This window comes from Dermacentor albipictus, chromosome 1 (assembly GCF_038994185.2).
Source record: "Dermacentor albipictus isolate Rhodes 1998 colony chromosome 1, USDA_Dalb.pri_finalv2, whole genome shotgun sequence".
Taxonomy (NCBI): Eukaryota; Metazoa; Arthropoda; class Arachnida; order Ixodida; family Ixodidae; genus Dermacentor; species Dermacentor albipictus.
In genome coordinates, this window is record NC_091821.1 from 524,401,755 (window position 1) to 524,414,690 (window position 12,936).

Below are 12,936 nucleotides of genomic sequence, written 5' to 3' on the forward strand. Positions count from 1 at the left end.
GCAGTCAATAACACTGTCGGAAGATCAAGCGATACCATCGGAGCGCCCTTGTAGCCACCACGCCTTGAGTGTGCTCGAAGATCAAGTGAGCATCCCGCCTCGCTCCAGCATCGTTATTTCGGTCGGCACCGAAACACCCGCTGACGTAGAAGGCGTCATCGAAGGCGACCAACGTCTACTACTCGACCGTGAAATTTGCGTCGCAAGAGGGATCGCTCGACTGCACGGAGGAAACACGAGAGTGTTGCTGACAAACTTCAGCCAGGAGTTCAAGCACATCAACAAGGGCACGACGATCGCATTCATCGAGGAAATACAGGAAACCAGCGATGCCTTCGTCCTCTCGGATTCTGTTGCATCTACCCCGACGACCGTAGTTCCCGAGCCAGACTTCAACATAAATCCAAGTCTCCCCGTGATTAAGCAGCAACAGCTCAGAAGTCTGCTTCGACGATACAAAGACTGCTTTTCGACGTCATCAAGGATTCGACAAACACCAGTCGCAAAGCATCGCATAATCACCGAAGAGAGCGCTCGACCACTACGCCAGAGCCCTTACCGAGTTTCGACGCGAGAACGCGAAGCTATAGGACAACAAGTCGACGAAATGCTGCGCGACGACATCATCCAGCCGTTGAAAAGCCCGTGGGCGTCTCCAGTTGTTTTAGTGAAGAAAAAGGACGGAACCCTACGTTTCTGCGTCGATTATCGTCGACTGAACAAAATCACGAAGAAAGACGTATACCCCCTCCCACGGATAGACGACGCATTAGATCGGCTCTGCAATGCTAAATACTTCTCATCGATGGACCTCAAGTCTGGCTACTGGCAAATAGAAGTCGATGAAAGGGATCGCGAAAAGACCGCCTTCATCACGCCAGACGGCCTCTATGAATTCAAGGTTATGCCGTTTGGACTGTGCTCGGCGCCTGCAACGTTCCAGCGCGTGATGGACACAGTTTTAGCAGGATTGAAGTGGCAGACCTGTCTTGTTTACTTGGATGACGTCGTCGTCTTCGCCGGAAATTTCGACGATCACCTTAAGCGGCTTGCGACAGTATTAGAGGCCATCAAGTCATCAGGGCTCACCCTGAAGCCGGAAAAGTGTCACTTCGCTTACGATGAGCTTCTATTCCTAGGCCATGTCATCAGCAAATCTGGAGTACGCCCCGACCCGCAGAAGACAGCTGCCATCGCAAAGTTCCCGCAGCCAATCGACAAGAAGGCAGTGCGCAGATTCCTTGGCATGTGTGCCTACTATAGGCGCTTTGTCAAGGACTTTTCACGCATCGCTGAGGCGCTGACGCAGCTAACTAAATGCGACGTCGAGTTCAAGTGGGAAACGCCGCAGGCCGAGGCATTTCAAGAACTCAAACGACGCATGCAGTCGCCGCCCGTACTTGCGCACTTCGACGAACACGCCGATACCGAAATCCACACTGACGCCAGTAGCCTAGGCCTCGGCGCCGTCCTGGTCCAGAGAAAAGATGGACATGAACACGTGACAGCTTACGCTAGCCGGTCGTTGTCAAAAGCGGAAGGCAATTATTCTACAACCGAAAAGGAATGCCTCGCCATCGTTTGGGCTACAGCGAAATTTCGCGCTTACCTATATGGCAGGCCATTCAAAGTCGTCAGCGACCATCACGCCTTGTGTTGGCTAGCGAATTTAAAGGATCCCTCAGGACGGCTGGCACGGTGGAGCCTCAGACTACAAGAATACGACATCACCGTAACATACAAGTCCGGACGAAAACACTCAGACGCCGATTGCCTATCGCGCGCCCCCATTGACCCGCCGCCGCAAGATGACGAGGATGACGACGCCTTCCTTGGAATAATAAGCGCGGAAGACTTCGCCGAACAACAACGAGCGGACCCGGAACTTAAAGGCCTCGTCAATTATTTGGAAGGGCACACCGACGTTGTCCCCAGGGCATTTAAGCGCGGATTATCTTCCTTCACGCTTCAAGACAGTCTACTCGTGAAGAAGAACTTCTCGCCAGTCCGCGCCAATTACCTTCTTGTTGTCCCGTCAGGACTTCGTCCAGAAGTATTGCATGCCCTACATGACGATCCGACCGCTGGACACCTAGGATTTTCCCGGACAAGGATACAAGGATACAAGAAAAGTATTATTGGCCGCGCCTGACCGCCGACGTCGCCCGTTATGTCGGAACATGCCGAGACTGTCAGCGACGCATGTTCTGTCAGTCGCAAGACACCGCCGACAAGGCCAGCCGGATTACTACAGCCAATCGAGCCTCCTTGCCGACCATTCCAGCAGATCGGGATGGACTTGCTGGGACCCTTTCCGACGTCAATAACCGGAAATAAGTGGATCGTCGTGGCGACGGACTACCTCACCCGCTTCGCTGAAACAAAAGCACTGCCGAAAGGTAGCGCAGCCGAAGTGGCGAAATTCTTTATCGAAAACATCCTGCTGCGACATGGCGCCCCAGAAGTCCTCATCACCGACCGAGGAACGGCCTTTACAGCGGAGCTCACCCAAGCCATTCTGAAATACAGTCAGACAAGGCACAGGAGGACAACGGCTTACCACCCGCAGACGAATGGTCTTACGGAGCGGCTGAATAAGACCCTCGCCGACATGCTAGCGATGTACGTCGACGTCGAACACAAGACCTGGGATGCCGTCCTGCCGTACGTAACATTCGCTTATAACACGGCGGTGCAAGAAACAACACAGATCACGCCGTTCAAGTTGGTTTACGGCAGGAACCCGGCGACGACGCTCGACGCCATGCTGCCGCACGTAACGGACGAAGAGAATCTTGACGTCGCTACCTATCTCCAGCGCGCCGAAGAAGCCCGACAGCTCGCCCGCCTGCGAATCAAGAACCAGCAGAGGACCGACAGCCGACACTACAATCTCCGACGACGCTTCGTCGAGTACCAGCCCGGCGACCGTGTTTGGGTATGGACCCCTATACGCCGACGAGGACTGAGCGAGAAGCTTTTGCGTCGCTATTTTGGACCGTACAAGATCATCCGACGTATTGGTGCACTGGACTACGAGGTCGTGCCAGACGGCATTTCGCTGTCACAGCGGCGCCGCTCACGACCTGAAATTGTCCACGTTGTGCGGCTCAAGCCGTACCACCAGCGTTGACGAACTTTGGGACTTCGCGTAACTGACCTTTGGACTTTATTTCTTTTCGTTGGTTTGTTACTTATGTTTATTAAGTGTCCCTTTGTGTTTCGCTCTCTTTGTAGCATCGGGACGATGCTTTTTAAGAGGGGGGTATTGACACGTGTATTTATATTTATCGGGCGACCAGGTTTCACCGCCTAACAAATCTTATCGCGCAGCGCGGGACGCGCTTGCATGTATCCGAAGTTTCTGGAAAGTTATCGATGCTTCTATCCGCGTGTCTGTTGTCGCCGAACCTTGTGTTATCAGATTTCATCGCGTGACATGAATGGTGTAGAACTTTGTGGAAGACACGCGGGTCCCATCAGGTAATCTGGAACATTCGACGACTGATCTATAAAAGCCGACGCGCTTGACCCGCTGATCAGTTTTTCCGACGATCGCCGACCGTGTTCGCCGCTATCGTTGTGCTATAAGTGTAGCCTGTTTTTGTGGGCACAGGTTCGCCCAATAAAAGTTAGTTTTCTCGTGGGCTAGCCGTGGCCTAGTGGTTAGGACGCCCGCATCGGCTGCGGGAGGTGGGACGATCGAACCCCGCCGCCGGGCACCCACCGGTGTTAGAAGACGGGTACAAGCAGCCGCCTCAGCCCTGGCGTCCGGCAATGGAGGTGCGTGCTTGGGAAGAGAGCCTACAAACCCCGCTGAGGTCGCGATGCCGTGACCTCATGTACATAGTGTACATACGTTGCGCTGAGATCGCGGCAAACCAGCGTGGCTCGGGCCCCCCAATCATGGAATAACAACCTCATAAAAACAAAAAAAAGCAGATTGTGTCCCAACATGCTTCCCGCATTGCCGCCATAGAAGATCAACCCCAGGTCGACACTCACCTCTTAACCTTCCGGGAACGACGCCGCAGACTCGTGAGCTGGTGGCGCCGTGCAATAAATAATAGGACCCTCCACCAACATATACACAACATAACTGAGGAGAGCCAGGAATACGCTGACCAACTGGCATCTCAACGGTGGTGAAAACATGTGAAGACCTCAATGACCAGCTTCACACACCTATAGCATGGCAAATATTTTGCACTCTCATGGTCCAAGCCAAACCTCGCTACGCCCTCCAACGATATCCAATGCAGACCGGGCGCTCAACAGGAAAAATTATCCAAGAACTGCAAGAGACATTTTATCCGGAGTTCAACCCACCACCACTTGCACCCTTTTCGCAATCACCAACTGTATCGTATCAGTTCAACGAACACGAGCTATCTTGGCACGCTGGAACGCCACGTGCCTTTCCTTGCCCTCTATTTCCACTACCCCCTTTCCCTCGCTCTGGTACGAAATGCCCAGCACAATAAACGTAAGGGTTCGCTGTTGTCTTGACACGCCTGCTGTTGGTTTCTTCGACCGGGACCCCGTCGATACATGGTGTCAGAAGTGCAACAGAAGACCAAGGACATGGAGTACGTAAAGCCACCGGAACCTCTGGGCCTGGCGACCAACGGAGGAAGGACGTGGAAGCTGTTCAGGCAAAAGTTTGATTTTTTTTCTGGCAGCCACGGAATGCCACGAAAAACCGAGGTTAGAGGCAGCGAAGACAGCACTTTTCTTCAGCGTGGCTGGTGAGGAGGCCCTTGAAATTTACAATAACTTCACGTTCAGCGAAGACGGGGACAATCAAGACTATGCGACTGTCATAGGTAAACTTGAGGAATACTACGTCGAGCAACAAAACATAATTTACGAGCGTTACGTCTTCCGCTCTCGACTCCAGAACGAAGCTGAACCTTTTGAACACTTCCTTCGCGCGCTCAAGAGACAAGCACAGTTCTGCAACTTCGGAAGGATGATGAACGAGATGGTGCGGGCCCAAATTGTATTTGGCAATAACTCCCAGAAGCTTCGAGAGAAGATGCTAATGGACAAGTTGCTTACCCTGGATAAAGCTGTTGCTATATGCAAGGCGGCGAAATGTTAGCACGCGAGAACGTGCTGTGACAGAAGACAGACGGGGAACTTCACGTGCTGGCAGCATCATCGAGCCGAAGCGCTGCGCAAGGACCACGGCAAGTCTTTAAATGTTTCCGCTGCAGCCGAACACACTCAGCACGACTCTGTCCAGCCTACGGGAAAACATCCTACTTGTGCAAGGGGCGTAACCATTTCGCATTATGCTGCGAAACATGAGGAACCGTCCGTGAGGTACAGCACGATTTTAAGACCTAGGACCAAAACGACGATTTCAATGTGTTGGACGTCGCCATCGGTAATATTATCAGCGACCGGGACTGGATCATGACAGCAAATATTGAAGGCAAGGACATCAACTTCAAGATCGGCACAGGGTCTCAAGCAAATCTTATACCTCTGTCGTTTTTTCGAAAATTGAAAGCCGGTTCGCTGAACACAAGCCACGCAGTTCTACGGTCGTATAGCGGCAACGTCATCAAACAGCTCGGCAGGTTTTCGACGCAGGTTACGATTGGTGACCGTAAGATATACACTGACTTTTTCGTTGTTAAGAAAGACCACAGCACCCTCCTTGGTCTAAAAGCCTCAGAGGACGTGTGGCTTATCAAGCGGAATGTTGATGCGGTAACAACGAGCAGCAGCTCAGCGCTCGTCGAGGGATTTCCGCAGCTCTTTAAGGAAACAGGCCGTGTACAGCGCTAGTACAGGATCACCCTTCGCGAGGATGCTGTGCCCGTCATTCAGAAAGCCAGACGAATGCCTTTGGCGCTCCGAGACCTCTGCGTGTGGAACTACAACGAATGGAAGCGGAGGGCATCATTCAAAAAGTCAGCAGCCCGACAGATGGGGTAAGCCCACTGGTCATCGTGCTTAAAGACGACAACAAGCTGCGGGTATGCATGGACCCAAGAAAAATTAATGAATCCCTTAAGAGGGAGCATTATCAGATGCCCCGCAGAGAAGACATAGAAGCGGAGCTTGCAGGCACGAATATGTTTTCTCGCCTTGACGTTAACGCCGGGTTTCATCAGATCCCTCTGGATGAGCAGTCTTCCAAAATATGCACGTTTGCAACTTCATTTGGCCGTTATCGGCTTCTTCGACTGCCTTTTGGCATTTCATTGGCAAGCGAAGTGTTTCAGAAGGCGCTCAATAAAATATTCGATGGCCTGCCAGGTGTGCGTGTATATGTGGATGATGTGCTCCCTTGGGGCGCTACCAGAGAAGAACACGATGACAGGCTGTGAAACGCGTCACGAGCAGCAGCAAAAGCGGGGCTGACATTTATTGCATCAAAATGCCTGTTCGGTGTTGAGGAAGTCTTATCTCTTGGTGACATTATCAGCAACAGGAGCATACGTCCTGACGCTGCTTTGGTCGAAGCTCTGCTGAAGATGCCCGCACCACAGAACAAGCTAGCGGTACAAATGCTCTTGGGCGTTGTCAACTACTTTGGCAAATATGTGCCGTCGCTCTCTCAGCGCACTTCCATTCTGCGTCCATTGCTAAAAAACGACGTTGTGTTTGACTGGAGGCCTAATCATGAAAGTGAGTGGGAGGCTATATGCAAAGAGCTCAGTAAATCGCCACTTCTAGCAATTTTTGAGCCCGGCTGAGAAACAAAGATAACATCAGACGCCTCTCAGTACGGCGTCGGCTCGGCACTGATGCAACGTCACGGAAGTAGCTGGAGGCCTGTGGCTTACGCTTTAAGAGCTCTGAGCGAATCGGAGCAACGCTATTGCTAATCGAAAAGGAATCTCTGGCGTTGGTTTTCGGATGTGAAAAGTTTTATCACTTTGTGTGCGGTCACCCGTTCATTCTTGAGAGCGACCATCGCCCATAATTGACATACAAAAAAAGCCACCGCTGATATGCCGCCGAGAGTACAACGTTTCTTTCTGCAGTTGTTGAAATATAATTACACCTTACCTTTTGTTCCCGGAAAGCAGATGGTGGCGGCAGACATGCTTTCCCGGGCACCTGCTCCTCAAGATGACACAGCCTCGCCCACAAGTGACGTCGAAGTTCACGGAGTCACCATAGTATCGCCACTCGTAATTGTAAGAACCGTTCAAAGGCCTGCAAGTGCAACCGAGCGTGACTTATATCTCAACCAGGTACTTCAAAAGTTTGGGCAGGGGTGTGCTGTGGAAGGTCCGCTAAAGCCCGTTGCTTATGAGCTCTCTGTAGTAAAAGGAATCCTTTTGAAAGGAACGAAGGTGATAGTCCAAAGTAGCATGCGCTTGGAAATATTAAAGCGCATTCATGCAGGGTATCCCGGCATTGGAAAATGCAAAGCCCGAGCAAGAGTTAGTATACTGGGCAAATCTAAACGCTATCATTAAAATGCTAATCCACAAATGTACAGTGTGCCAGACTTATGCGTATAAACAGCAATTAGAACCACGCATCTTGTGCCCAACAACCACACAAGCCTGGTACCGTGTCGGTGTTGATTTGTTTCAGTACGGCGGCGAACATTACCTGTGCACCTATGACTCAACGTCGAACTTTCCTGACGTGGAACTATTGCCTAATACCACAGCCAGTTCTGTGATGCGAAAATTGGGGGCCAACTTTTCTCGTCATGGTATACCGACCGACCTTTGCACAGATAATGGCCCACAGTTTGCCAGAAATGAATTTGCGCTATTTGCTCAGCAGTACGATTTAAAACATGTCACATCCAGCCCAAGTACCCTCACTCAAACGGTCTTGCCGAGAAAGGTGTACAAATAAAGCGCATTCTTGAAAAGACTAAGGATGCGAATGAAACTTTTGGCTTGGCATCCTGAATTGCAGAGCAAATCCACTGGAGGATGGCCGCTCACCAGGGGAGCTGTTGCAAGGAAGACCTCTGCGCACACCAATACCGGACTTCAGACCCCTTGCTGCCACGCGAGTCAAAAAGCACAAGCAGGGCAAGCACAACAGGCGCGTACTTCCTGGCCTCAAGAGCAACGACGTCATTGGCATAAAGGGGACGGCATGGGCATGAAAAGCCAAAGTGCTTAGATCAGTCGGACCACGTTCCTTCTATGTGGAAACGCAGGACCATAACACCTTACGCCGTAATCGACAGCACCTCTTGGCAACGAACGAACCTTTTGAGGACACTACAGACGAAGAGTATTGCCATGAAGGCCAGGTTCCGGCTTCTCTAGAATCTCGCACATCCGATTCAAGTGCGCCAGTGGCAACGTGTACGCAGCCGCCTTCTCAACAAGTTAGTTGTACGCAGCCGCCTTCGCAACAAGTTAGTTGTACGCAGCCACCTTCGCAACAAGTTAGTTGTACGCAGCCACCTTCGCAACAAGTTCTGCCACAACGAAGGTCGCTGCGTCACACCCGTCCTCCTGAACGTCTGCGATACGATCAAACCTCCCAGCAGACAAACCAACAGCGTTGAAGGGGAAGATGTATCGTATCAGTTCAACGAGCACAAGGTATCTTGGCACGCTGGAACGACACCTGCCTTTCCTTGCCCTCTATTTCCACTACCCCCTTTCCCTCGCTCTGGTATAAAATGCCCAGCCCAATAAACATAAGGGTTCACTGTTGTCTTGACACGCGTGCTGTTGGTTTGTTCAATCGGGACCCGGTCCATACACCAACCAAGCCAGAAGGGATTGACTTCGCATTTACACTCCAGAAGCTGCGGTCAGCACTCATGCAGCTCCGACGCAATACAACTCCGGGTCCAGATCAGATAACATATACCATGCTCCGCAACTTGCCTTAAAAACACCAGAAGCACCTTCTACACCTCATTAACCATGCATGCGAGACGGGGAACATTCCCGAGTCATGGAAGTAAGCTTTAGTTATTTTCCTCCTCAAACCTGGCAAGCCTTCCAACACGCTTAAAAACCTTCGACCGATATCCCTCACATCGTGCGTGAGAAAACTGATGGAAAAGATTGCCCTGACGAGACTAGAATGGAACCTTGAGAACAAGGACCATTTCCCAGACACAGTCATCGGCTTCCGCAGTCACGCATGCGCCCAAGACGTGGCCCTGCAAATTACCGCAGATGTCTATGATCACCCTAGCTCGGCAGAACTCCGGTCAATTGTAGGCTTGGATATCAAACGTGCCTTCGATAATGTCCTGCACTAAGCCATCATTGACAACCTAACAGCCACTAAACATGGATAACGCATAGTTCGCTACGCCTGCGGCTTCCTCAGTGGTTGGCAAGTGCGCTTCTAGGGTCCGGACACCCAACCATCCATGCACTTCCCTAAAAACTGAGGAAAGCCACAAGGTTCCATTCTGTCACCGACTCTCTTCAACTTGGCGATGAAGGACCTCCCCGCAAAGCTCAACCTCGTTACAGGATTACGCCATGCAATATACACTGACGACATCGCACTTTGGTGTGCCACCGGAAACCCAGGAGAGCAGGAAGCCACACTTCAAACCGGCTTAGACATCGTCGACACCTACATACACCAGCTAGGCCTCACATGCTCCCCAGAAAAATTTGAGTACGTCGTCGTACTGAATTTCTCTACGCGCAAAGGAGCTGTTGAATGCGCCCACATCACCTTGACGATGACCGGCGAACCTATCCCGTGAGGAAATTCGTCCGCATCCTCGGATTTCTGTGGCAAGAGAATGGAGGTAGTGCGGATTGGCTACGGCGCATTCTCCATCAGGCAAGTCAGGTCATACAGATGATGACACGCGTAAGCAAGCGCCACACAGGCCTGGTTGAACACGAGCTCCGTAAAATTGCCGAGGCAGCAATCTACTCCCGAATCCTCTATGGCCTGCCATACGTTGCACCTACACGCACCCAGAACAAATGACTCGAGGCTTCTTTGCGAACATGTCACCGCATTGAAATGGATGTTCCCAGGTACGCCCATAGCATCGATGTTGAACGCGCAACCCTGCAAAACACCTTGCACATTAAGGTCCGAACCCACAGGGAATCTCAGTATCTCCGTCTGAGCACCTCGTCCCAGGGACGCGCCATCCTGCGAATGTTGGGACACGACACTTCACCCCTTCCACCTCTTACCATCGACCCTCCACCATCGATATCTAATCCCTCGAATCGAAGTCCGACCGATACCCCGGAATATGCACTGCAAACGCATCGCAGGCAGACGACAGGCGCGGGCGACCCATCTAACTGACCCAGCGCATGACACCTACTATGTTGACGCCACCATCTCACCGACCGCCTCCAAGACGGCAGTCATCGGCCCTCAGGGTGACATCACTCGTTGGCATAGCGGAGTACCGCCTCCAACCAACGCCGAGATCCTTGCCATATCGGAAGCCATTACTATTCCCCCTCACTCCACGCCAACCATAACCGTTCCCTCAGACAGCCAGGAAGCCCTTCGTTCTTTCGCAAACAACCTACTTCCCTGTCATATTGAGGCATCCCTGGCGCTACACATGCAACAGCATCCCTCACTTCACGCCCTCTTGGAGTGGATGCCAGGCCATCACGGGATACCGGGATATGAGCGTGCTCACTCCTTCGCTCGCGAGTCTAAAATACCGAGCGCTCCTATTTCATGGCCTGACACCTATTGCGCCAGAATGCACCACGCTGAATACCGCAAACAAAGCCGCGCTAAGGTGCGCGAACTGCGCTCGTCTGCATGTACCCTTCCGGCCCCCGATCCCTCCTTCACCCCCCCCCCCCCGACGGCTCCCGAATTCGTCAGGCTTAAACTCGGTGAATGACGCCATGCAACACATTATTGAACAACGCCGCGGCCACCCGGCATGTCCGGTGTGCGGCGGCTATTCCGACGTCCGCCACACGTACATGTCCTGCCCCCGTGCACAGTCCTCGCCTCACTATCTCCCCACCTCTTCCTTGGGCCCATCTATTCCTTGCTGTTGGGAGAGCTGGACCACTCCGCCTGAACCTCACCGAGCCGAATTTTGGTCGTTCCTTGTGCAACACATAAGGCACGTCCAGGGCGCCACCTGGACGTGCCCCGCTCCGGGCGCTACTGCATGATCACACGGCAACGAAGCGACGGATGGCACGGACGAAGAGCCGTTTCAAATAAAATTTTATTCATTCATTTATTCGCAAAACACGCACACATTGCAAGCAGCAGAGAATTCAACTTCCACGTGATGTTGCGGGATGCCCGAATGGCATACGCCCTTGACCAAAAAGCAGCTTCGGCAGCGAATGTACAGCTCTGTCTTGGCTCGGTACCGCCATCCGTCGGGCGCCGTTTTACTCACTGACGGCAGCAAAGGTAGGTGATGGCGTTTGTAACGCCACCAAGCCCTGGGTGAGTGGCGGGAAATTAAAATTTTGAAAAAGGTATTCCGACCCTTTCGATGCAATTTTCTTGTAAACAATGTATTTTCGTAGCCCGAAAGAAGCGTCGCGAGGTTTCTGGAATGGTATTTAAACAGTCCAAATAAACTTAGTATTTGCCTTTAGTGTCGCTTTAGAGGGCCCCTCACCAGGTCTGACCATTTTGAGCTGACAAGCGTAGCTCACGCACTGTGTGCTAATATCGTATCAGCTAAGTATTACATCTGTGCGCAGTACGGCAGCAGCTTAAATTTCAAAGCAAACACTCTTTGCCCTTCTCCTCACGGGCACTGTGCTCCCAGCTGGAGAGTCCAAATATTGTCATGACTAAGCGCTCGCACGAGAACAGAAGAAAACGAATTGAGGTGCACGAGCAGTGACCACGCTTTCTTTGAAAAAAGGCGAAGTTCGCGCATCGGCTCTTGTGGTGTCCGAATACAGAACTAGTTTTTGTTTCTCGCATCCGGGTCCTGCGTCCTGCTTTATTGAGGTCGTGACACTGGTGGAGGTACTGGTCTTGAGCACTTGATGCTCGGAACTCCACTGTGGAACAGTATTTCCAGTCCGAACCCGCAACAAATTCCGGCCATGGATACTCCCATCCATTGCTACAGTCATTGACAGCGAGGTCTTAGCCCTGAGGTAATTCCCTTGGAATTCCCCCAGCCAAGGAGTCCTCCGTCTGAAGAAATGGCAACAGCAGGCGCCTCACAGGTAGCCTTTAGGCACCCTCGTATTCCCGAGACCTTCGACGGTGACGTTTTTGAGGACGTCGAGGATTGGCTCGAACATTATGAGAGAGTCACCAAGGCGAATCGTTGGACCTCGGAACAGAAACTTTCGCACGTGTATTTCGCCCTGGCGGACAGTGTTCGTACATGATACGGGAACTGGGAGGGCACACGGTCTTCCTGGAATGAATTTCGGCAGCAACTTTTAGATACTTTCGTTAACAACGATCGTCACCATTCGGCTCAGCAACTCATCGATTGGCGTATTCAAAAACCGAATGAGAGCGTTGCCATGTTTACGGAGGACTTGACCCGCCTCTTTTGCCAAGCTGACCACGCGATGCCGGAAACAAGAAAATCCGACATTTGATGCGAAGCGTCAAGGAGCAACTGTTCGCTGGTTTTCTCCGGAACCCGCCTACAGCTGTTGTGAAGTTCGAGGCTACTACAAACACGTCAACAATGGCGCCGCCAATACGAACGACCGAGAAATGCCTCAATCAGCGCCGCTGCACTATTTGCCGGTAGTGAGTGTTCCCTACGTGAGATCAACCGTGAGGTCGCTGGGGAGGATCTTCGCAACCTTGTGGTGACTCAGTAAGAACCTGTGGTGGCTTCTGTCAAGGAGGAAGTACGGCAGGAAATCAGGCAAGCGATTTCTTTGCCTGAATCGCTACCAGACGAGCGGTCTATAAACTACGCGTCCGACCTGCGTCATCCAACCCCAGCGCCGCACAGCTCGTCACCCCTGCCTCGTCCTTACAAGCAGTCATTAACCCATCCGTACCACCCGCCGG

The 12,936-nt window shown here is 52.1% G+C and overlaps 1 protein-coding gene across 6 annotated transcripts in view; it reads right to left on the reverse strand.

The window, feature by feature from the left end:
- The window catches only part of LOC135908158 (cholinesterase-like), an 828,064-nt gene that overhangs the window by 346,344 nt on the left and 468,784 nt on the right, over window positions 1–12,936 (reverse strand). For 2 of the 6 annotated variants that reach the window (XR_011511619.1, XR_011511618.1), the window contains one exon: window positions 7,030–7,179. The exons of the other annotated variants lie outside the window; for them this stretch is intronic. The gene's annotated coding sequence lies outside the window, so the exon portion shown is untranslated. The remainder of the gene's footprint in view (window positions 1–7,029; window positions 7,180–12,936) is intronic. 6 annotated transcript variants of the gene reach the window in all.